Source organism: Oryctolagus cuniculus, chromosome 8 (assembly GCF_051225735.1).
Source record: "Oryctolagus cuniculus isolate XC-2025 breed Fujian yellow rabbit chromosome 8, ASM5122573v1, whole genome shotgun sequence".
In the NCBI taxonomy this organism is placed as follows: Eukaryota; Metazoa; Chordata; class Mammalia; order Lagomorpha; family Leporidae; genus Oryctolagus; species Oryctolagus cuniculus.
This window is the reverse complement of record NC_142874.1, coordinates 117478975-117501105: the sequence shown is the minus strand read 5'-3', so window position 1 is coordinate 117501105 and position 22131 is coordinate 117478975.

Sequence of the window (22131 nt, the reverse complement as noted above, 5' to 3'; positions counted from 1 at the left end):
AGCTGGGACTTGGATCCTTGCAGTCTAATGTGGGATGCAAGGGCCCCAGCTTGACGCTACACTGCTAGGTGCAGTGCCTTCCCCGAGTTGACAAGTTCTAACAGAAAACAAACAATGTAGGAAAGCAACGAGAGTGCACTTGGGACATCCAATACGAAACATAAACTTTGGCTCCCCGCTTCGCTCCACCCTCCGCATGAGGAAGAATTGGCTGTTGTAAATTTAGAGCTCCAAGTGTCTCTGGATTATGTGTCCTGGGACGAGGGTCCTGAAGAAGGGCAGAGTTCACTTCTACAGAGGGCAGTAGAAAGCAAGGACATGTTTGGAAAGTTAAAATTGCCCACTAAGAAATTTGCTGAGCTTCTAATTTGGCTGTTAATCAAACAATCTAAAAATAAGGGCTGCTTTAAATAAAAGACCAAAATAAATCGCTCAGGAAAAAGTCCCATATTGGTCTGTTTCCAGCAGGCAATTATACTATCTAATCTCTTATCTATTCCCCTTTGAAGTCAACATGACTATACTTGTTCTTTTCACCTAATAGGAACCCAGCTTTCAGTTAATTGAAAAGATATATGAAGGACCTTCAAAAATTTCATGAAAAATGTGTATTATGAAAATACTAGGCATGAATTTAGGGTTTTTTTGGTATCAAAATAAAGTTAAGGGGCCAAGTGTCATGGAGCAGCTGGTTAGACTGCTGCCTGCGATGTCAGCATCCCACAGGAGCATCAGTTCAAGTCCCAGCTACTCCACTTCTCATCCAGCTCCCTGTTAATGCACCTGGGAAGACAGCAGAAGATGACCCAAGTAGTTGGGCTCCTGACACTCATGTGGGAAACCCAGATGGAATTCCAGGCTCCTGGCTTTAGCCTGATCCAGCCCCAGCCACTGCAGCCATTTGGGGAATAAAATAGTGATGGAAACTTTCATTATCCCTCTTCTTCACTCTCCCTTTCAAATAAATAAATGAATTTAAACAATTTTTTTTCATTTGACAGGTAGAGCTATAGACAGTGAGAGAGAGACAGAGAGAAAGGTCTTCCTTCCGTTGGTTCACTCCCCTAATGGCCGCAACGGCTGGAGCTGTGCCGATCTGAAGCCAGGAGCCAGAGCTTCTTCCTGGTGTCCCATGCGGGTGCAGGGGCCCAAGCACTTGGGTCATCCTCCACTGCACTCCCGGGCCACAGCAGAGACCTAGACTGGAAGAGGAGCAGCCGGGACTAGAACCAGCACCCATATGGGATGCCGGCGCCGTAGGTGGAGGATTAACCAAGTGAGCCATGGCGCCGGCCCCTAAATAATCTTTTTAAAAACCACTTAAATTCAATTTTCTGTGAACCCTTTGAAGCCCCCTCATAAACTACCTTTTTACCCCTTCCAAAAAAACAATAAAATTACACTCTCTTAATTTTCTTTTCTTTGCTGAGGCAGAAAATTACTTACTGTGATTTTAAGGAGACCCAAAGATGAAGCTCCAATAGGCAACTGGAGGTGTTGAAAGAAATATTTTTTTAAAGATTTTTATTTATTTATTTGAGAGGTAGAGTTACAGAGAGTAGCGGGAAAGACAGAGAGAAAGGTCCTCCGTCTGCTGATTCACTCCCCAAATGACTGCAATAGCTGAAGCTGAGCTGATCCAAAGCCAGAAGCCTGGAGCTTCTCCCAGCTCTTCCACGCAGGTGCAAGGGCCCAAGCGTTTAGGCCTTCCTCCACTGCTTTCCCAGGCCATAGCAGAGAGCTGGATTGGAAGAGGGGTAGCCAGGAGAAGAACTGGTGCCCACAGGGGATGCTGGCACTGCAGGTGGAGGCTTACCCTACTGCGCCACAGTGCCAGCCCTGAGAATATTGAACTTGGAGTCCAATAGCTGGGGTTGGAAGTTAGTTCAGCCATGGCCATGTGACCTTGAGCAGTTTTCCTCACCTTTCTAAGCATCATTTTCTAAAGAAAACAGAAGAAACAAGAGGTTGTGAAGCAACTTAATAATTAGACCCTGTGTGGAGCTGGAAAGAGTCTTACATGGCCTTTACAACTATTCTCTAGGTATCTAAACCATTGTGGGTGGGTGGGTATTCATTGAACGTATAACAATCATACCTTTGATTTATGTAAAACGTGCTCTCAAAGAACTTTTCTAAAAAAGGAACGCTTTATTCTGACATGTTTAATTCGACTAGAACAAATGACATTTTTGGATCTGCCTGTGTTTTTTTTTATCATACTGTTATAGCAATAACCATTAAGTTCTGAGAGCTGGTTATAAGCCAAGCACTGCCCAGATCACAGGTTCTTGTAGGTACAAATCCAAGTCAAATTTGGATCTGACCCAGGAACTGATGAGCCTTCCACTCAGCCTCAACGTGAAGACAGAGGGAGCAGTGCAACACTACACGGGCTTGGGAGGGGAAGATGGTCAATGGCCAAGATGAATGCTTTGCATTCCAAGTCCCAATCTCAGCACTTTAAAATTAGCCTCTATTTTAAAGAAAGGCAGACTTTTCCTTGCTGTGTTCTGTGGTTGGTGCCTTTCTCTCTTGAACATTTATGTATCGCACATAAGAATTTACATGGCAGGAGATAATATTTGATAGATATTAATTTTCCAAAAGATAACTTTTACCTAGTCAAATTTAACCTAAACTTCAAGCCTAAATGAAACAAAAAAGAGAACAAAACAAAATGTGAAATGTTTCCTTTTTATATACTAAGATTTTTATTTACTTATTTGATAAGAGTTACAGAGAGAGAGAGGGAGGGACAGAGAGAGAGAATCTTCCGTCTGCTGGTTCACTCACAAATTGCTGGGCTGAGCCAGACTGAAGTCAGGATGCAGAAGCTTCATCCATGTCTTCCATGTGGATGGCAGCGTCCCAAGCATTTGATCCATCCTCCGCTGTTTTCCCCAGCACTTTAGCAGGGAGCTGGATTAGAAGTGGAGCAGCCGGGACCTAAACCGACCACCCAGCAGGCCATGCTTTAACCTGCTGTGCCACAGTGCCAGCCCCATGTCCATTGTTCTAGTTACCAATGCAACCAGCATTTGTACACAGATCTATCTGTCACCAGATCCTTACTGTAGTGCAAATTCATTATGTTGCTATGGAAACACACAGACTCTGTAGTCCCAAATTCACTGCGTTTAAATTTCTAATTTGAGACAGCAAATCCCAATGAGTCAATCATTTCACCAGAGAGACGTTCTGGTCTTTGGGAACACCCTAGAGGGTCCCAGCCTTACGTTGTCCTAGTGGGGGACCAAGGAGGGACTCGGTGAGGAGCAATCATCTTGTTCTCCTTGTCCAACCCAGCCACATTCACTGTGACTCTGATTGTCCAGCTGGGTGATGTGGCCCTGACCTCATGACGGGTACTGAGAGTTGTTATTTGCAAGGACACACACCTCTTAGAATGCCAGACCACTGACAACTCCAAATGCTGATGAAGATGTAGAGCAAGAGGAACCCTCGCTGGTTGGTGGGAATTCAAAATGCTACAGCCATTTGGGAAGACAGCTTGTCAATATTCTTACAAAACTAAACATATTTTTAATATATGAGCCAGCTATCATCCTGTCTAGTATTTATCAACAGGACTTGAAAACTTGTGTCCACCAAAAACCCTGCACATAGATGTTAATAGTAACTATTTATTGCCCAAACTGGGACAACCCAGACGTTCTTTGGTTGGTGAATGCCTAAATAATCTGTGTTACATCCAACAATGAATCTCACTCAGCACTGAAAAGAAATAGAAAAGTCATCCAGAGACAGAGAAAACAGTGCATATTGTCAAGTGAGAAAGAAAGGGGGAGAGAAGACTGCACACCGTGCATAGCGTGTGTATCTCTGGGAAAGGCAAAACTATGCAGACAATAAAAAGGATCAGTGGTTGCTGAGGTTTGGGGAGGAGGTGGGAATGGATTTTTAGGGCAGTAAAATTGCTTTGTATGGTAATATCATAGACACATGTCTATACATCGGGTCAGACCAATGGAATGCTCAACACCAAGAGTGAACCCTGATGGCAACTGTGGGCTTGGGGTGATAATACTGTGCCAATGTAGGTTCATCAGTCATAGCAAATGTCCTGCCCTGGAGGGGGATGTTGTTAATAGAGAGGCTACACATGTTGTTAATAGAGAGGCAAGGGATATATGGGAAATTCCTACAACTTCCAGCTCAGCTTTGCTGCGAACCTAAAACTGTTCTAAGAAATAATCTATTTTAAGAACTTAAAACAATTCTTATATTGATCTAGATTTTTTTTTTGCCTCAAAGGAATAATTGATTACAATATCTGCCTGACAGTTTTTGAAAACCAGAAAATCTTGCGGTGTAGTAAGACTAGATCTAACGCTTTGTAGAAACAGAACCAGAGTTCTTTTAGAAGGAGCTGCCTTTAAGATACTACCCTTGGGGGGCCGACGCCGCGGCTCACTAGGCTAATCCTCCACCTTGTGGCGCCGGCACACCGGGTTCTAGTCCCGGTTGGGGTGCCGGATTCTGTCCCGGTTGCCCCTCTTCCAGGCCAGCTCTCTGCTGTGGCCAGGGAGTGCAGTGGAGGATGGCCCAAGTGCTTGGGCCCTGCACCCCATGGGAGACCAGGATAAGTACCTGGCTCCTGCCATCGGATCAGCGTGGTGCGCCGGCTGTGGTGGCCATTGGAGGGTGAACCAACGGCAAAGGAAGACCTTTGTCTCAGTCTCTCTCTCTCATTGTCCACTCTGCCTGTCAAAACAAACAAACAAACAAACAAACAAAAAAAAACAAAAAACTACCCTTGGGGCTGGTGCTGTGGCGCAGCATATTATGCTACTGCCTACAGGGCTGGCATCCCATATGGGTGCCAGTTTGAGTTCTGGCTGCTCCACTTCCTATCCAGCTCTCTGCTAATGTGCCTGGGAAAGTAGCAGATGGCCCAAGTGCTTGGGCCCCTGCACCCATGTGGGAGACCTGGAAGAAGCTCCTGGCACCTGGTTTCAGTCTGGCCCAGCCACAGCTATTGCAGCCATTTGTAGAGTGAACCAGTGGATGGAAGACCTCTCTCTCTCTGTCTCTCCCTCTCTCTCTGTAACTCTGCTTTTCAAATAAATACAATAAATTAAAAAAAAAGATACTACCCTTGTTTCTATGACTTCATCTTATAAATAATTTATGTTGCCTGACTATATCTTTTTTTTTTAACTTTTATTTAATGAATATAAATTTCCAAAGTACGGCTTATGGATTACAGTGGCTTCCCCCCCATATCGTCTCTCCCACCCGCATCCCTCCCCTTTCCCACTCCCTCTCCCCTTCCATTCACATGAGGATTCATTTTCAATTCTCTTTATATACAGAAGATCAGTTTAGCATACATTAAGTAAAGATTTCAACAGTTTGCTCCCACACAAACATAAAGTGAAAAATAATAGATGATTTTTTAAATGATGATGAAATCAGATCAGACCTATTGTCATGTTTAATCCCAGTGAGAGTCAAGTTGGGAATTGATAATTTCTTTTTTTTTTTTTTAAGGAAGATCAGTTTAGTGTACATTAAGTAAAGATTTCAACAGTTTGCACCCCCATAGAAACACAAAGCGAAATATACTGTTTGAGTACTCATTATAGCATTAAGTCTCAATGTACAGCACATTAAGGACAGAGATCCTACATGAGGAGTAAGTGCACAGTGACTCCTGTTGTTGACTTTACAAACTGACACTCCTGTTTATGGCATCAGTAATCTCCCTATGCACCAGTCATGAGTTTCCAAAGCTATGGAAGCCTTTTGAGTTCACCGACTCTTATCTTGTTTAGACAAGGTCATATTCAAAGTGGAGGTTCTCTCCTCCCTTCAGAGAAAGGTACCTCCTTCTTTGATGACCTGTTCTTTCCACTGGGATCTCACTCACAGAGATCTTTCATTTAGGTTTTTTTTTTTTTCCCAGAGTGTCTTGGCTTTCCATGCCTGAAATACTCTCATGGGCTTTTCAGCCAGATCCAAATGCCTTTAGGGCTGATTCTGAGGCCAGAGTGCTGTTTAGGACATCTGCCATTCTATGAGTCTGCTGAGTATCCCGCTTCCCATGTTGGATCACTCTCCCCTTTATTTATTCTATCGGTTAGTATTAGCAGGTACTAGACTTGTTTATGTGCTTCCTTTGACTCTTAGGCCTGACTATATCTTAAAAACAAGTGATCCCAGTCTGTCTTTCATGATTTTGTTCTATCTACCTAGCTATAACTATTATTTATTTATTTGAAAGGTAAAATTACAGAGAGAGGGAGATACAGAGAGAAAGGTCTTCTATCTGTTGGTTCACTTCCCAAATGGCTGCAATGGCTGGAGCTGAGCCTATCCAAAGCCAGGAGACAGGAACTTCCTCCAGGGCTCCCATGCGAGTGCAGGGGCCCAACCACTTGGGCCATCTTCTACTGCTTTCCCAGGCAATAGCAGAGAGCTGGATCAGAAGAGGAGCAGCCGGGATATGAACCTGTGCCCATATGGGATGCCAGCACTGCAGGCAGAGGCTTAGCCTATTATGCCACAGCTTTGGCACCCCCTAAATATAATTTTATTCAAGTATATGATTAAGAGTAATAGCCGGGGCTGGTGCTGTGGTGAGTGGGTTAACGCCCTGGCCTGAAGCTCTGGCATCTCATAGGGGCGCTGGTTCGAGACCTGGCTGCTCCACTTCTGATCCAGCTCTCTGCTATGGCCTGGGAAGGCAGTAGAAGATGGCCCAAGTCCTTGGGCCCCTGCACCCCGTGGGAGACCCGGAAGAAGCTCCTGGCTCCTGGCTTTGGATCAGCGCAACTCTGGCTGTTGCGGCCAATTGGGGAGTGAACCAACGGATGGAAGACCTCTCTCTCTCTCTCTCTCTCTCTTTCTCTCTCTCTTCTGTGTAACTCTGACTTTCAAATAAATAAATAAATCTTTTAAAAAAAAGAGTAGTCAAAAAAAAAAAGAGTAATAGCCCCTTGCTCAATTATTCCACATTCACCCCATTCACTAGAGCCAACCATTTATAGCACATTTATAATAATTACTTCTATATTTAAATATGCCTTTTCTATCATCACTTATCAATTTAGGTATTATATAAGTTTTCTTCCTCTATATTCAATGGAAAGTGAGATATTCATTGTTTAATGCCGTCTACCACTTCCCTAGAAACTTTGGGAGATAATTCTCTGATTCCTTATTTCATTAATTGAAGCATTATTCTTGATTCCCAACCTTTTAAGATGAGAATCATAGTGCCTCTATTTTGCCATCAGTTTTCCTCTACTACCCCTTTTCAACTTCTGACATTTATAGTTTCTCATTTGCATTTTTGACGCTGATAAACTATTTTTTCTATTCCATAACCAAAATGCAGACATAGTGCCTAAAGATTGAACTTAAATGTTGAAAACATGAGGTAGGCATTTTGCCTAGCAGTTAGAACACACACTAGGATGCCTGCACCCATTGTCAGAGTGCCTGGGTTCAAGTCCAAGCTCTGTTCCTGAATCCAGCTCCCTGCTAAAGCACACCATGGCAGGTAATCAGGATGGCGCAAGCATTGAGTCCCTGTCAACCACATGTGAGAGCTGGATTAGGATCCTTGCTCCTGGCTTCTGTGTGGCCTAGCCCCAGCTGTTATGAGCAATTGGAGGGAAAGCCAGAAGATAGGAGCACCTCTGCTTCTCACCTAAATATATAAATAAATAGAATTAAAATTAGTAAAATGTTACTGTGACTTAATAAAATATTGTTTCTGTCACTTTAATAAGACCTCAGGAAGAAGAGACCATTAACACTGGAGATTGTTCCCCCACTCTGGCTTTGATTTGGCTGCTTGGATCCCTCTAAAATTCATGTTAAAACATAATCCCCATGGCCAGCCTTGTGGCACAACATGTTAAACTTCTGTCTGCAATGTGGGCATCCCATGTGGGCACCAGTTCAAGTCCCGGCTGCTCTACTTCTGATCCAGATCCCTGGTGATGTGCTTGGGAAAGCCGGGGAAGATGGCTCAAGTGCTTGGGGCCCTGAACACACTAAGATCCTGGCTCCTGACTTCCATTTGGCCCAGTCCTGGCTGTTGTGGCCATTTGGGGAGTGAATCAGTGGATGGAAGATCATTCTCTGTATCTCTCCTCCTCTCTATGTAATTCTACCTTTTGAATATTTTTTTAAAATAAACAGCATAAAATCTCCAATGAAGAGTAGTAAAATGTTGGGCCTGGAGGAAGTGATTGGGTCATGAGGGCTCTCCTGCATGCAGGGGTTAGCACCCTTGGGAAAAGGCCTGAGGCATCAGCATGGCCCTTTTGCCTCTTTTCCCATGTGATGGTGCAGCAAGAAAATAAGAAGACCTTGCCAGACCCCAAATCTGCTGTCACCACGTCTTACACTTGTCAGCTTTAGAACTGTGAGAGTGAAGCTTCCATGATTTATTTTTTATTTTTTTAAAGATTTATTTGTTTATTTGAAAGTCAGAGTTACACAGAGGAGAGAGAGAAAGAGAGAGAGAGAGAGAGAGAGAGAGAGAGGTCTTCCATCCGTTGGTTCACTCCCCAATTGGCCTCAACGGCCAGAGTTGCGCTGATCCAAAGCCAGGAGCCAGGAGCTTCTTCCGGGTCTCCCACGGGGTGCAGGGGCCCAAGGACTTGGGCCATCTTCTACTGCTTTCCCAGACTATAGAAGAGAGCTGGATCGGAAGTGGGGCAGCCGGGACTTGAACCGGTGCCCATATGGGATGCTGGCACTGCAGGCGGCGGCTTTACCCGCTCCACCACAGCGCCGGCCCCTGCATGATTTATTGATCACTCTCTAAGGTATTTCACTCTAGTAGCAGGCACAGACAGAGATGCTGGCCCCTGAAACAAATCCAGCTTCAGCAGAAGCCCCTGCTTTGCTCTGCCAGCTCTGAGTCACGCAGCGACTTAGTCTCCTTCGGTGTCTGAGTTTGCTCTTCCATGAAGCATTACCTCCACTCACCCCGCTCCGCTATGATCCTCCTTGGTCCTTCTTGATGTATTACAAACAGGCCTGGGGCTCACTGACCAGCATTTGGGATCAGCGATGAGTCATACCATGAGCTATCATCCAACCATAGTCACACGATTATTCCTCCACTCCCTCTCAGAGAAGTAAAACTGGGGTAGGGTACAGGGGAATGGGAAAGGGAGAGAAGGACCGAGGCATGATTTTGTTAAGTATCCTTAAAAATAGGACAGGGGCTCATGTTGTCTTCCAGACGCATTTAAATGTGGTGCAGATTAGAAGCAGAATGATAGACTAGAACCCTTCTGGTCCTAGGCTGATGAGGAGAAGTCCTAACAGCAATCACAGCTACCAGTTATTGAATCCTTCCAGGGTGCTAGCTCCCAGGCTAAGTACTTCACGTGTCTATCTCATTGGATTTCTATTACAGGCCTGTGCGATAAGAAATGTCAACATTTCAGGTGCTAGACCCATATCCATATCCATATCCATATCCATATCCATATCCATATCCATATCCTTATCCTTATCCTTATCCTTATCCTTATCCAGCTAGCTAGCTATCCACAGTACCAGAGCCCAAAGGTCACAGATTCAGATCTGCGTCTGTTTGGCTCCCAGGTCTAAGCTTTAAATGACTATGCTGATTGGCCTCTTCTAGGAGGTCATGATTCACATTCTCAAAAACATGGCTTTACCAAGGATCCCTGTGCCTTCCCTGTTCTAAGTAACACTTGCAAAATTATTAATTTTACATGGTTTGTTCTTTCACCAGCCTTTTCTCATCTAGGCAGAGTCTAGGGTTTGAACTAGTGTTCCAATGTTGCAAAGATGTACCAGTACCAAGCTGTCTTTCAAAGGCAACATCCTTTTTGCTCCCTAATACAAGACCTTCCAATTCCTCATCCAGTCTGGAGCGTGGCTATTGTTCTCAATGTAGTGTTTCAGGAAATGGCTTCATAGCCCAAAGTCTTTTTTTTTTAAAGATTTATTTTATTTATATGAAAGACAGAGTTACAGAGAGAGGTAGAGACAGAGAGAGAGGTCTTCCACCTGCTGGTTTACTCCCCAGAGGGCTGCAACGTCCAGAGCTGCACCAATCCAAACCAGGAGCCGGGAGCCAGGAGCTTCTTCCAGGTCTCCCTCGCGGGTGCAGGGGCCCAAGGACTTGGGCCATCTTCCACTGCTTTCCCAGGCCATAGCAGAGAGCTGAATCGGAAGTGGAACAGCTGGGACTCAAACCGGTGCCCATATGGGATGCCAGCACTTCAGGCCAATGATTTAACCTGCTGCGCCACAGCGCCGGCCCCCATAGCCCAAACTCTGGAAGGTCCTACCCGGAGCAAGGGAGCATCTCTTCCATGAAAAGGCCTAACTTCACATTTCTCTTTTAAAATGGTGGCTACTTATGGTAGGGCGAAAGAAAAGGCTCATCATCCCACCGCAGGATAGCTACCTTCACGTGCCGAGTCAACTGTGCTAAGGGATGCCCAGATGGCTGGCAAATGAGATTTCTAGGGTGTTTTTGAGGGTGTTTCTGGCAGAGATAAGCATTTGAATCAAAGCTCACCCTCTCCATTGTGGGCAGGCATCATTCCACCCACGGAGAGCCTGAATAGACGGAAAGGTGGAGGAGGGGCAAATTTGATCTCTCTGCTTGAGTCCGGCCATCCACCTGCTTCACCCTCAGACACTGGAACTCTCAATTCTGACTCCTAGTGGGAATCACACCATGCTCTCCTGACTCCTGGTTCTAAGGCCTACAGACTTGGACCGGGTACACCAACAGCTCCTTCTGTTCCCCAGCTTGCAGATAGCAAATGGTAGGACCTCTTGATCTCCATAACTGGGTAAGCCAGTTCCCATAAAAAAAAAAAAAAAAAAACTCCTCTAATATATTTATGTTATTCTATTGTTTCTGTTTCTCTGGAGAACCCTCACTACTACTTCATAGCCTTCAGATGGATTCTATTTCACTTTAAAGTCTCAGCTCCATGTTTAGTCCTGCGCCTGTTGGCTTTATTGTCCATTAAAGAATTGTTTGCTCTTCTCCTATTTATCCAAGTGAATTGAAGGGTGCGTACTTATTTCAAACTCATTTAAAAGACACAAAAGCAATAGGAAAAAAGAAAGCAATAAGAAAAACCATCTTTTCTCTCTTGCCATAAAGAAAAATCCAGTTGCAGCAAATCCCTGTTATAACACAAAGTGTTAATTATACCCTAAACGAAATCATGGCAATTAAAACACACTCACACAATTACACAGTGCCTACCAGGTGATTGCTGTTACAAAAGAATTCTGCAGCTCTCACAAGCACTTGCACTGTTTGGCTTTTTTTCCCCTTAGTAGTGTTTATCCTGGGGGTGACCAGCTGCTGCTGGCTGGTATCCTGCCGCCTGCCACCAGCCCTGTCATTTTCCCTCGCCCCTTCCTTCTGAACTCAGGGTTGTTGAAACACTGATGGTGGAGGCAACAGAAGTGACTAAGCAAGTTTGACTCATGCTCTTCTCTTTCCCTTCTTGCTCCTGTCTGTAATTATTGATCCCCTCCTTCATCCAAGAGCAGATGATGCTGTTGGTGGCAGACTTCATCCGGAAGCTTTGTTTCACATCACTGCTCCATTCTGGGACGTTGCTGTGCCATTCTGGACTTAGGCTCTCAGGCTGCTCTGACCCCGCCCAAGCCAGAGGTTGTCCTGACCGCATCTGTATTGTGTCTGAAGCAGCTCAGCCTGCAGATTCGTTTTCCTCCTTTATGGGAGGCTTTATGAGAGTCTCTCTATTATTATCATCATTACCACTAGCCTGGGCCATAACAAGTTTTTCAATCTTGGGACAATAGGAAGAGGAGCCAGTGACCTTGTGCAGTCACAATCTAAAGTCCCATCACTGCACTTCAGAACAAAGAGAGAAGTCTAGGAGGTTTATTCACCAAGACTCAATGCAGCAGATATTAAAACAGGCACTAAAACTGCAGTCATTTAGCAGGTGTAGTATAGAGCAAAAAGAAAATTGATGTAACAGGAAAAGAACCCAGCATACATAAAATTTTAATAAATGATATTGGAGGATATGACAAATCAATCAGAAAGGGTAAGATTGTCAACTAAATGGTCTAGGGATATTGGGTTAATAAGAGAATCAATTTCAATTATTTTCACCTCATATTCTGTGAAAATTTATTCTAGTTGAACTAAATATAAGCTCTTAACAACAGTGAGAGACTGTATGTGACTCTGATCTCTGGGAGAGAATGTATTCTCCTGATGTTAGAACCAGGATGGAAGTAATAAAGAAACTTATTACTGTTAGGCTACATAACAAAGTAAAACTTCAATTATAATATAAATGGCTGGTATCTTTCCTATATAAAGAGCTTATGCAAACAGACAAGCAAAACACCAAGACTGAGGTGGAAAAATGGGCAAAGAGTAGAAATAATTCACAATTGCATCTGTAATCAAAGAAATGCCTCTAGAGATAAAGAAATGTCTGCTCCCCCCATCAGATCAGCCAGGCTTCTGTGTTGGTTGCTTCTCCGGGAAGCAGATGCGGAGGCAGAGTTTGGAATATGAGGGTTTCTTCGGGAGTCATGTTTGAAAGATGAAAAAGGGGAGCTGGCAAAGACATAGATACTTGCTGAATGGTCTCTCACACTGCATAACAAGCTGTCGAGGAAAACTGAGAGAGACTTAGCACTAATAACATCAACAATGAAGCCATTTGATCCTCCAACTGCCCTGTAAGGCATACCTCCTTGATTCCTACATCAGAGATGAGGACAGCAAGGCACCCAGAGGATAAATGAAATGCCCAAGGCAGAGTTGGAGCTGGAACCAGCAATCTGGTTCTCAATGTTTGATCTTAAGACTCATATTACATTTCTTCTTCAGTATCATATGGAGTACTAAACAGTTCTTTTTTTTTAACTTTTATTTAATGAATATAAATTTCCAAAGTACAGCTTATGGATTACAATGCCCCCCCCCCATAACTTCCCTCCCACCCGCAACCCTCCCCTTTCCCACTCCCTCTCCCCTTCCATTCACATCAAGAATCATTTTCAATTCTCTTTATATACAGAAGATCAGTTTAGCATATATTAAGATTTCAACAGTTTGCACCCACATAGAAACACAAAGTGAACAATACTATTTGAGTATTAGCTATAGCATTAAATCACAATGTACAGCACATTAAGGACAGAGATCCTACATGAGGAGTAAGTGCACAGTGACTCCTGCTAAACAGTTCTTAAGATGATGTTAAGAAAGGATTTTAATCATATGTGATAAAGCTTATGATACAAGATTAATTGGAAAGAGCCAAATTCAAAATGGTCTATGCAAAATATGTGTAAAATAGGGGCTGGCCGTGTGGTGCAGTGGGTTAAAGCCCTGGTCTGCAGTGCCAGCATCCCATATGGGCACCGGTTTGAGTTCTGGCTGCTCTACTCCTGATCCAGCTCTCTGCTATGGCCTGGGAAGGCAGTGGAGGATGGCCCAGGTCCTTGGGCCTCTGCACCTGCATGGGAGACCCAGAAGGAGCTCCTGACTCCTGGCTTTGGACCAGTGCAGCTCTGGCTGTTGTGGCCATCTGGGGAGTGGGCCAGCGGATGGAGGACCTCTCTTTCTCTCTTTTTGCCTCTGCCTCTCTGTAGCTCTGCCTTTCAAATAAATAAATATTTAAAAATATATTTGCACAAAATAATGGATGAAAATAGAGTAAATTACTTTTTAAAAATTTCAATTTATTTATTTATTTATTTATTTTTTTGACAGGCAGAGTGGACAGTGAGAAAGAGAGACAGAGAGAAAGGTCTTCCTTTTTTTGCCGTTGGTTCACCCTCCAATGGCCACCATGACTGGCGTGCTGCGGCTGGCGCACCACACTGATCCAAAGCCAGGAGCCAGGTGCTTCTCCTGGTCTCCCATGGGGTGCAGGGCCCAAGCACTTGGGCCATCCTCCACTGCACTCCCTGGCCATAGCAGAGAGCTGGCCTGGAAGAGGGGCAACCGGGACAGAATCTGGCACCCCGACAGGGACTAGAACCCGGTGTGCCGGCACTGCTAGGTGGAGGATTAGCCTATTGAGCCGTGGTGCTGGCCTATTTTTATTCATTTGAAAGGCAGAGAGAAAGAGGAGACAGAGATAGGCAAAGAGAGACCTTCTACCACTAACTCACTCCTCAAATGCCCACCACATCTGGGGCTAGAATAGGCTGAAGCCAGGCACCCATAGCTCATTCTGAATCTCCCATGTGGATAGCAGGGACCCAACTTCTTGAGCCTTCATTGGCTGCCTCCCAGGGTGCACATTAGCAGGAAGCTGGATTGAAAATGGAGCCAGGACTTGAACCAGGCACTCTGATATGGAATGCAGACAGCTTAAGCAGCATTTTAACCACTGGCCCAAATGCCTTGCTCTACAATAAATTTTCAATAGTAACTCCAGGCTTTTGGTTTTTTTTTTTTTTTTTTTTTTTTTTGGTTGTAGCCTTCAAGGTCCCATGAGCAGCAATCCCCTGAAATCTTGGGCAAACTGTGAGGATTCGTTAGCCCAGATATTTTAATTGTCTTTTTATATGACTTACATTTCCTCCAAAATTTCCTAAGATGAATAATGGATTAATTGGGTGAAAACTCCCCAAACATCGGCAGGCCTGAGAAGGAAGCATGTTTGTGTTTTCAATAAAGAGAGGTCTGGCACACAGGAGAGGCATTCAATGTAGTGACCCATGGCTGGCGCCGCGGCTCAATAGGCTAATCCTCCGCCTGTGGTGCCAGCACACCGGGTTCTAGTCCCGGTCGGGGTGCCAGATTCTGTCCCGGTTGCCCCTCTTCCAGGCCAGCTCTCTGCTGTGGCCCGGGAGTGCAGTGGAGGATGGCCCAAGTGCTTGGGCCCTGCACCCCATGGGAGACCAGGAGGAGCATCTGGCTTCTGCCATTGGATCAGCGCAGTGCGCAGGCCGCAGCATGCCGGCCGCGACGGCCACTGGAGGGTAAACCAACAGAAAAGGAAGACCTTTCTCTCTGTCTCTCTTTCTCACTGTCCACTCTTCCTGTCAAAGAAAAAAAAAAAAGTAGTGACCCAGATTAAAGGGATTGAACAAGTTACAATAAATTTTCATTCAGTTTCTCATTCATTTAGTCTAATGCTAGGAGCTGGAGATGCAGAAATGAACAAGGTGACAAGTCAATTGCTGTCAGGAGTTTGCACTCCAGTAGATTCACATACTTAATAAACAAATGAAAATACTCTCACACGGTGATGGATTCGATGCCCGAGAGTACTGGAGCGATGAGATAGGACGTGCTGGGTGGGCCTGTGCAGACTGATGAAAGTTGGTGTGGGACTGAGAGAGAGGTGGCATTGTAAAGGTGATTAATGCGAAGCAAAACCACACTACGTAGAACAGGAAAAAATTCTAGCCACTCATTTTTTCCGAGACCTGGGAGTAAGACACTCATCTCTGGAGATTGAATTCCCTGGCACACTGCTCCCTGCTCAGTTGAATTATAACTGAAGTATTATGTTCACATTATGTGGAGTCTGTGAGAAATTGGGCACGTTTGCAAAAATGTAGCTTTTGAGGGGAAAATTCATGACATATCACTCACCAGAGACTTTTTCTAAATATATCCTAAAGTAATAAAACACCTTAAATCTATAATTGTTCACCCAAATAAGGGTGTTTAAAATTAGACAGTTTTTTGCATATAGAAATATATAAGAATAGAGGGACTACAAATCTTGAATGAACAAAGAATAACATAAGGGAAACTATCTCCTGTCTGCATTTAGCAACGGTCTATCGCCTTGCAATGAAGACTGATCACACAATTTACTGGGGGAGAAACCAGAGCTGCCAAAGTCAGAAGAGCTTTGTTGGGGTCACCGGAATAGCAGAAATAAAGTCTTCACCACAGCCTTTCTTGGACGTGGACAGTCTGTTTTGTAAAGAATGCTAACAGAGTGCTAGGGTTCCTAGGCCCTTCTTGTCTTCTTCTCATCAAGGTAGAATAAGATGTAGCAGAAGAAATTCTTCAAAAACGATAAATAAGGGTCACACTGGGAAGGAGATGCTGGGACAAGAGGGTGTTGTGCTTTTATTTTGGAATATTTATTCATTGATTGAGGGGAGCGGGGAGAGAGAGAGAGAGAGAGAGAGAGAGAGAGAAAGAAAGAGAAATATACTCCCAGAAAGCTGTTCACTCTTTAAATGCTCGCAACAGCAAGGGCTGGGCTGAGCAGAAGCTGAGAGCCAGGAAGTCAACCTAGCTCTCCCATGTGGGTGGTAGGAACCCAAACACTTGAGCCATCACTGTTGCCTCCCAGGGCCTGCATTAGCAGGAAACTGGAGTCAGGCACTGGAGCTGGCCATGGAGCCCAGGTACTCCAATATGGGGTCACAGACATCTTAATGTTTGATCCAAACACCTGCCTGTGTTGTCAGATTAGAAGCACTTGACTTGTGGTTATCAAGGAAGCCCATTAGAGATCTACCCAGGTAATCACTGGGACCAGAGTGTCGCTCTAGGTGACAGTGCCAGTGGAACTGGTCCCTCAAAGCCTCAGCAGGCGGCCCCCATTATCCATGGGTTTCCCATCATGAATTTAATCTACCTGCAAGCGAAAACATTTCCCCCTAAAATAGGTCTGTACTAAACATGGCAAACTTTTTTCTATTGTCACTGTTCCTTAAACTATACAGTACAACAGCTATTTAAATAACATTTGCATTGTATTAGGTATTAAAAGTAATCTTGAAATGATTTAAAATAAATGGAAGTAAGTATGTAAATTATATGCAAACAGTACACCATTTTATATAAGGGACTTGAGCATCCTGGGATTTAGATTTTCCCAGGGTGTCCTGGAACCAAAACCCCGTGGATACTGAGGGGTCGCTATAGTGTTTGTTGGCCCACATTTCTTCCCTTTCTACCACTCTCCCTTCTGAAAATACTGTTTAGGAAAAAAATGTCAAAATGCCTATTAAACACTTTTTATGCTTTAAGCTGATTATGAGCTTGGACTTTAAGAATGGAAATAAGCAAGAGAAGGGATTTTTTTAAATCCTCAGAAAAATGTCTATGGAAAAGGTGCTTTTTGGGGGTGGAAGTTCAGGCTGGGTGTCAGTGTCTGCTGGTCAGTTGTATCATAACTGAAAACATTGAGCTTTTCTTAAAGAAAGTTCCTTAGTTGAAATGAATCACTGAACTTGCTGAGCCATTAACACTTCAAAGATTAATCACTCCATTAATGGCACAAGGTGATAGAGAGAAACAATCAGGCTAAAGAAGAATAATCAAGTGAACCCGAGTGGGGCAATCCATCTGATACTCAGAGTTGCTGGGCTAAGACTTGGATCTCCTTCAGTTGTGTTTAAGAGAGCTTTAGGTCATTTCGAACTGCTCTGTTTTTGTAATTCAGAATTGTGTTCTGATATATAGTTTTCTGTTAATCCCTTCAGGTAATAGGATACTGAGAGCTATTTCTGTGTGCTGTGAGCCGCGGGGTGGTTACTTAATGACCCGTGTCAGATAGTCCCGAAAGGCCTCGGATATTTTGTTTAGTGTGCTTACTTGATAGCCACAAGTCCATTCAGATATATTAAACTTGGAGGCAGACCATCTTACTTGGCTAAAGAAAGAACAATGCTGCAACAGGAAGTCAGATGGTAAACATAAGACACCTGTGTTCCGAGATCAACCAAATAAGGCATAGCCTCAACAATTTGGATTTGAATAACAGTCGGGGATGGGTGAAACTAAACATTTATTTTTTATTAGCCAGTTCTGCCAGTGACGGATTTATTCTCCAGGTTTATAGCTAAGAAATCACAGGTGAGCTCTTAATAATACTGTAGAGGTCGTATTCTCTTTGTCAATGAAATTTTCATACCATATACATCTAACTTATAAAATGTCACCATGAATGTGCTTCAATTCCATGGTTATGGAAAGTTTCTGTTTCAGAGACTGTAAATCAGACTATTCCTCCGTGGCTGTCACCCGTATTATTGGTTAAATCAACAGCATGATAGTAAGAGTTTTACATACTGTCTCTATTTGTTTAGTTCCTGTAAGGCCTGAGGCACCATTTTGGGCCCATTTAAACCATCATTTCCATTCCTCACATAGCCCCTGCAAAGCAAGCATGCTAGTTGCATCTAGCACTTGAGGAAACAGAGTTTAAATAACTTACCCAAGAGTTGCAAATGTTTAAGTGGTAGAATCAAGATTCCAGGAGGAGCCTCTTCAGTGCCAAAACCCCAATCCCATCATAAGCACTGCTTTTCCAACGTTTCTCTTGCAAATGTCCCTGGCACAGAAGTCTTTCTTTGCCTGAAGATTGTAGCTTCTGAATCGTCACAAGTTGTTCAGTTCCATAGCTGTCTAACTAGTGGGAGTAAAAGAGACAAACCCTGGTGCAGCATCTCAAAGCACTTCACTGTGGGGAGCAATCCAGACTGGACTGAGTTACTGGAATTAAGACTTATTCTATGCATCTGCTCTCCCACAATATGGCGCTGGGAGAGAAGTAAACAGCTTCCGCACAGCTGCCTCCAGTTCAACTAATAAGCTGTAGGACTTGCTCCTGATTGGAGGAGAGCGGCGTGCTCGGCGTGTGGGCAGCCGAGTTAGGATTGGCGGAGGAGGGCTATAAAGGAGGAGAGAGACGGCATGCACCAGGAACATCTAAGGGGAACATCTAGCTGAAGGAACACCTGTGCAGCCCCCGAGAAGAGCCGGCCGGCGGTGTGCCGCTCCCCTGCGGAAGTGGGGAATGTGGCCAGGGGGAACTGCCCTTCCACGGAGGTGGAAGGGACAGTAGCCAACCCGGGAAGAACCAGCAGCAAACCCGGGGAGGGCCGAGCAGACAAAAGAACAGCGCAGGGTCCTGTGTCGTTCCTCCACGAAGAGGGGGAGCGACACTTCGCTATCAGGGAAAACAAATCAGGCACACCCTCTCCCTCTACCCCAGTACTTGCTCCAACTCGACTAGTTGTGTAGGAGGTCCATCTCACTTTCTCCTGTCTTAGCCTGCAGGTGAACTGTTAGCGTTGATCAATGGCTTGCGCAGGTCACAACAAGAGCCAGTGCTTTCCAGTTGTGTGGCACTTCACACTGATGACCTTGGTTAGTCCTTGAACCAAGTCAGAAGTTCAGAACTATTGTCATTATCATCCTCCTTTTACAAATAAGTGACTTACTTAAGGTCATTGATATACCTACTGATGGAATAGGGATTAAACCTATAATTTCTGACTTCTGTAACTGGGGCAGGCATATGGCCTAGTGGTGAAACTTTTGCTTTGGATGCCCACATCCCATACTGGAGTGCCTGGTTTCAAGTCTTTTCTCTGCTCTAGATTCCAGCTTCCTAAGGCACACCCTGGGAGGCAGCAGTTGATGGTGCAAGTACTTTGGTTCCTGGCATCCAAGTGGGAGACCCAGAATGAGTTCCAGAATCTTGGCTTGGGCCTGGCCCAGCCCTGGCAGTTAAGAGCACTTGGGGAGTGAATCAATCTCTGTCTTTTTCTCCATGCTTTTCAAATAAATAAAAAAAATTTTAAATCTATGTAATTGTTTTTCCGATACTTGGTAATTCTTTAGGTTAATTTTCTCAAGTGCCTGGATACTAATATATTATAATTTTCCAATGTTCCAAGTAATTTGTACTTAAAATAGATAAAATACTAAATATGCAAATAATTTACACTTTCTAATAAACTGGAGAGCAGTCAATGATTTCTTTAAATATCATCCCCCTCTGCCATTTGCATTCAAATGTATCTTTTTTCACAAGAGAAATATATGAAGAGCAACCAATATACAGAAAAATGAACACCTCCCTCTCATTATCCATGGGTTTCCTTATCTGTTTTCTGTCTTATCTGGATGAGAACTTTGGTCGATTCTTCCACAGCTTGCAGAGTTCCCACTACCTAAACGGCCTGACCCAGGTCTTTCTTTATATGTGGTGAAGTAAGTTCTTGCTAACAGGGTAGGAGTAAGAAACAGAGGGACTAAAAGCATTGTTGCCAGAGTTAGAAGCCGAACCTCCACCTCCTACCAGCTCCGTAATACTGCGTCATCTCCTTCCCCTCCCCAAGCTTGGGTTTCTTCCTTAAAGAAATAGAGGTAATAACAGTATCTAAGTTACAGGGTAGTTGTAGAGATTAAAGAAGACAAAGTAGACATGCTTAGCACAGTGCCTGGCTTACAATAAGCGCTCAATAGTTTTTTTTTTTTATTCATTTATTTATATGGAAGTCAGAGTGACAAGGAGGGAAAGACAGAGAGAAGGGACACTTTCCATCCACTGGTTCATTTGCCAGATGTCCACAGCAACTGGAGCCGGGCCAGGCTGAAGCCAGGAGACCAGAACTCCATCTGGGTCTCCCACATGGATGGCAGGGACTCCATCTGGGTCTCCCACATGGATGACAGGGAACCAGGCACTTGGGCCACCATCTGCTGCTTTCTCAGGCACATTAGCAGGAGGCTGAATTGGAAGCAGAGCAGCCAGGACTTGAATCAGCACTGTGATAGGGATGTGGGATCCCAAGCTGTGGCCTGAGCTACTGTACCACCATACCCCTCATGTCAATATGATATTACTTCTTCTGGAAGTGTCCTTTTCCCACCGGACTCAGTGAAGTCTAGTTAGAAGATAGCCATACAAAATAAGGGCTACATCTTTGCCCTAAAGGTGAGAGCCAAGTAAATCTGGGACATAGTACCATAAATGGACGTGTAACATTGGATTTATTTTCTTAGTGATGCCACGTAGTTATAGGGAGAGGAGGGAAAAGATAGTCAATAAGTGATTCTGGGAGGCTTAATAAAATATTTACTCTTTTCCATATAACCTTGTAAACCAGCGAGCTCCATTTTTATGTCTTAGTAACAGCAGTGCTGCATCAAAGGTAACGCAGACTTTGTATATGGGGGAAGGCTTTAACAGTTCCCTGCTAGTTGTTGATTGAAAAAAAAATCGTTAACATAACAGAAATGAATGCATTTTGAACTCATGGAATTTCTTTATCTCCTTATGTGTGACTTGAAATTAGCTCCAGCTCCTTTCACATGATACCGGCTGACTTGGTGCTAGCACCCAGGGAAAGCAGCTGAGTGGGCTGTGCACCGCACCATGGGACGCATCAGGACAAGGATGCACAAGGTTCTGAGGCACAGGGCACCATCCACAAAGGTTCTTCAGATACCACCTGTTGTGACATGGCAGTGAGCAAAAGGGTCTCACTCATTCTCTTGCTAGGATGTTCTGCAGTCTGATAAAATATTGATGACGTAGCCAGGGAGGCTCTGTCTAACAAGCGCCACAAAGGTTTCTTCTCTTTGATAATATTCTACACGAGTTTTTTGAATCAGGATCGCATACCTTATACAGGCTGCAGAAGAGCGGAAGTTCCTGGTGTCAGCGATGAAGCCTGGAGCTCCACAGTGCGTCCCAAGTGTTCTTTGTGTGCTGTCTTGTCTCCCCAGGCTCGTTTGCGTCTTCCTCTGCCACTTGAGTGCCTGGCACAAGCCTCCCTGTCTGCTGGATTAACTAAACGCCTTGTTCACGACCTGTAGTTATTCTTCTTTCCAGCAGGAGGAGTGTGGTGATTAAGCTGGTACAGGCTTCCTTCGATGCATTCAGCACAAAGGGAAGACTAGCGACAGCAACAAGATGTGACAATTCGGAAATGAGAAATACTGAAGAAAGCAATGTTTCTTATTAATAAGCAAATGCAGAGAATGGTAAAGTTATTTACACAAATTCCATTTCTTATTGTATTTCTTTTTAAAATTACTTAACAGAGAGGAGAGAGAGAGAGAGAGAGATTGATTGATTGATTTCCATCCTTGGGTTCACTCCCCAGATGGCCACAACAGCCAGGGCTGGGCCAGGCTGAAGCCAGGAGCCAAGCTTTTTCCAGGTCTCCCATGTGGGTGCAGGGCCCCAAGGACTTGGGCCATCTTCTACTGCTTTCCCAGGCCATAGCAGAGAGCTGGATAGGAAGTGGGGCAGCCTGAACTCGAATCGGTGCCCATATGGGATGCCGGCACTGCAGGTGGCAGCTTTACCAGCTTCACCACAGCGCCAGCCTCCCAACGTTTCCAAATCAATAGAACTG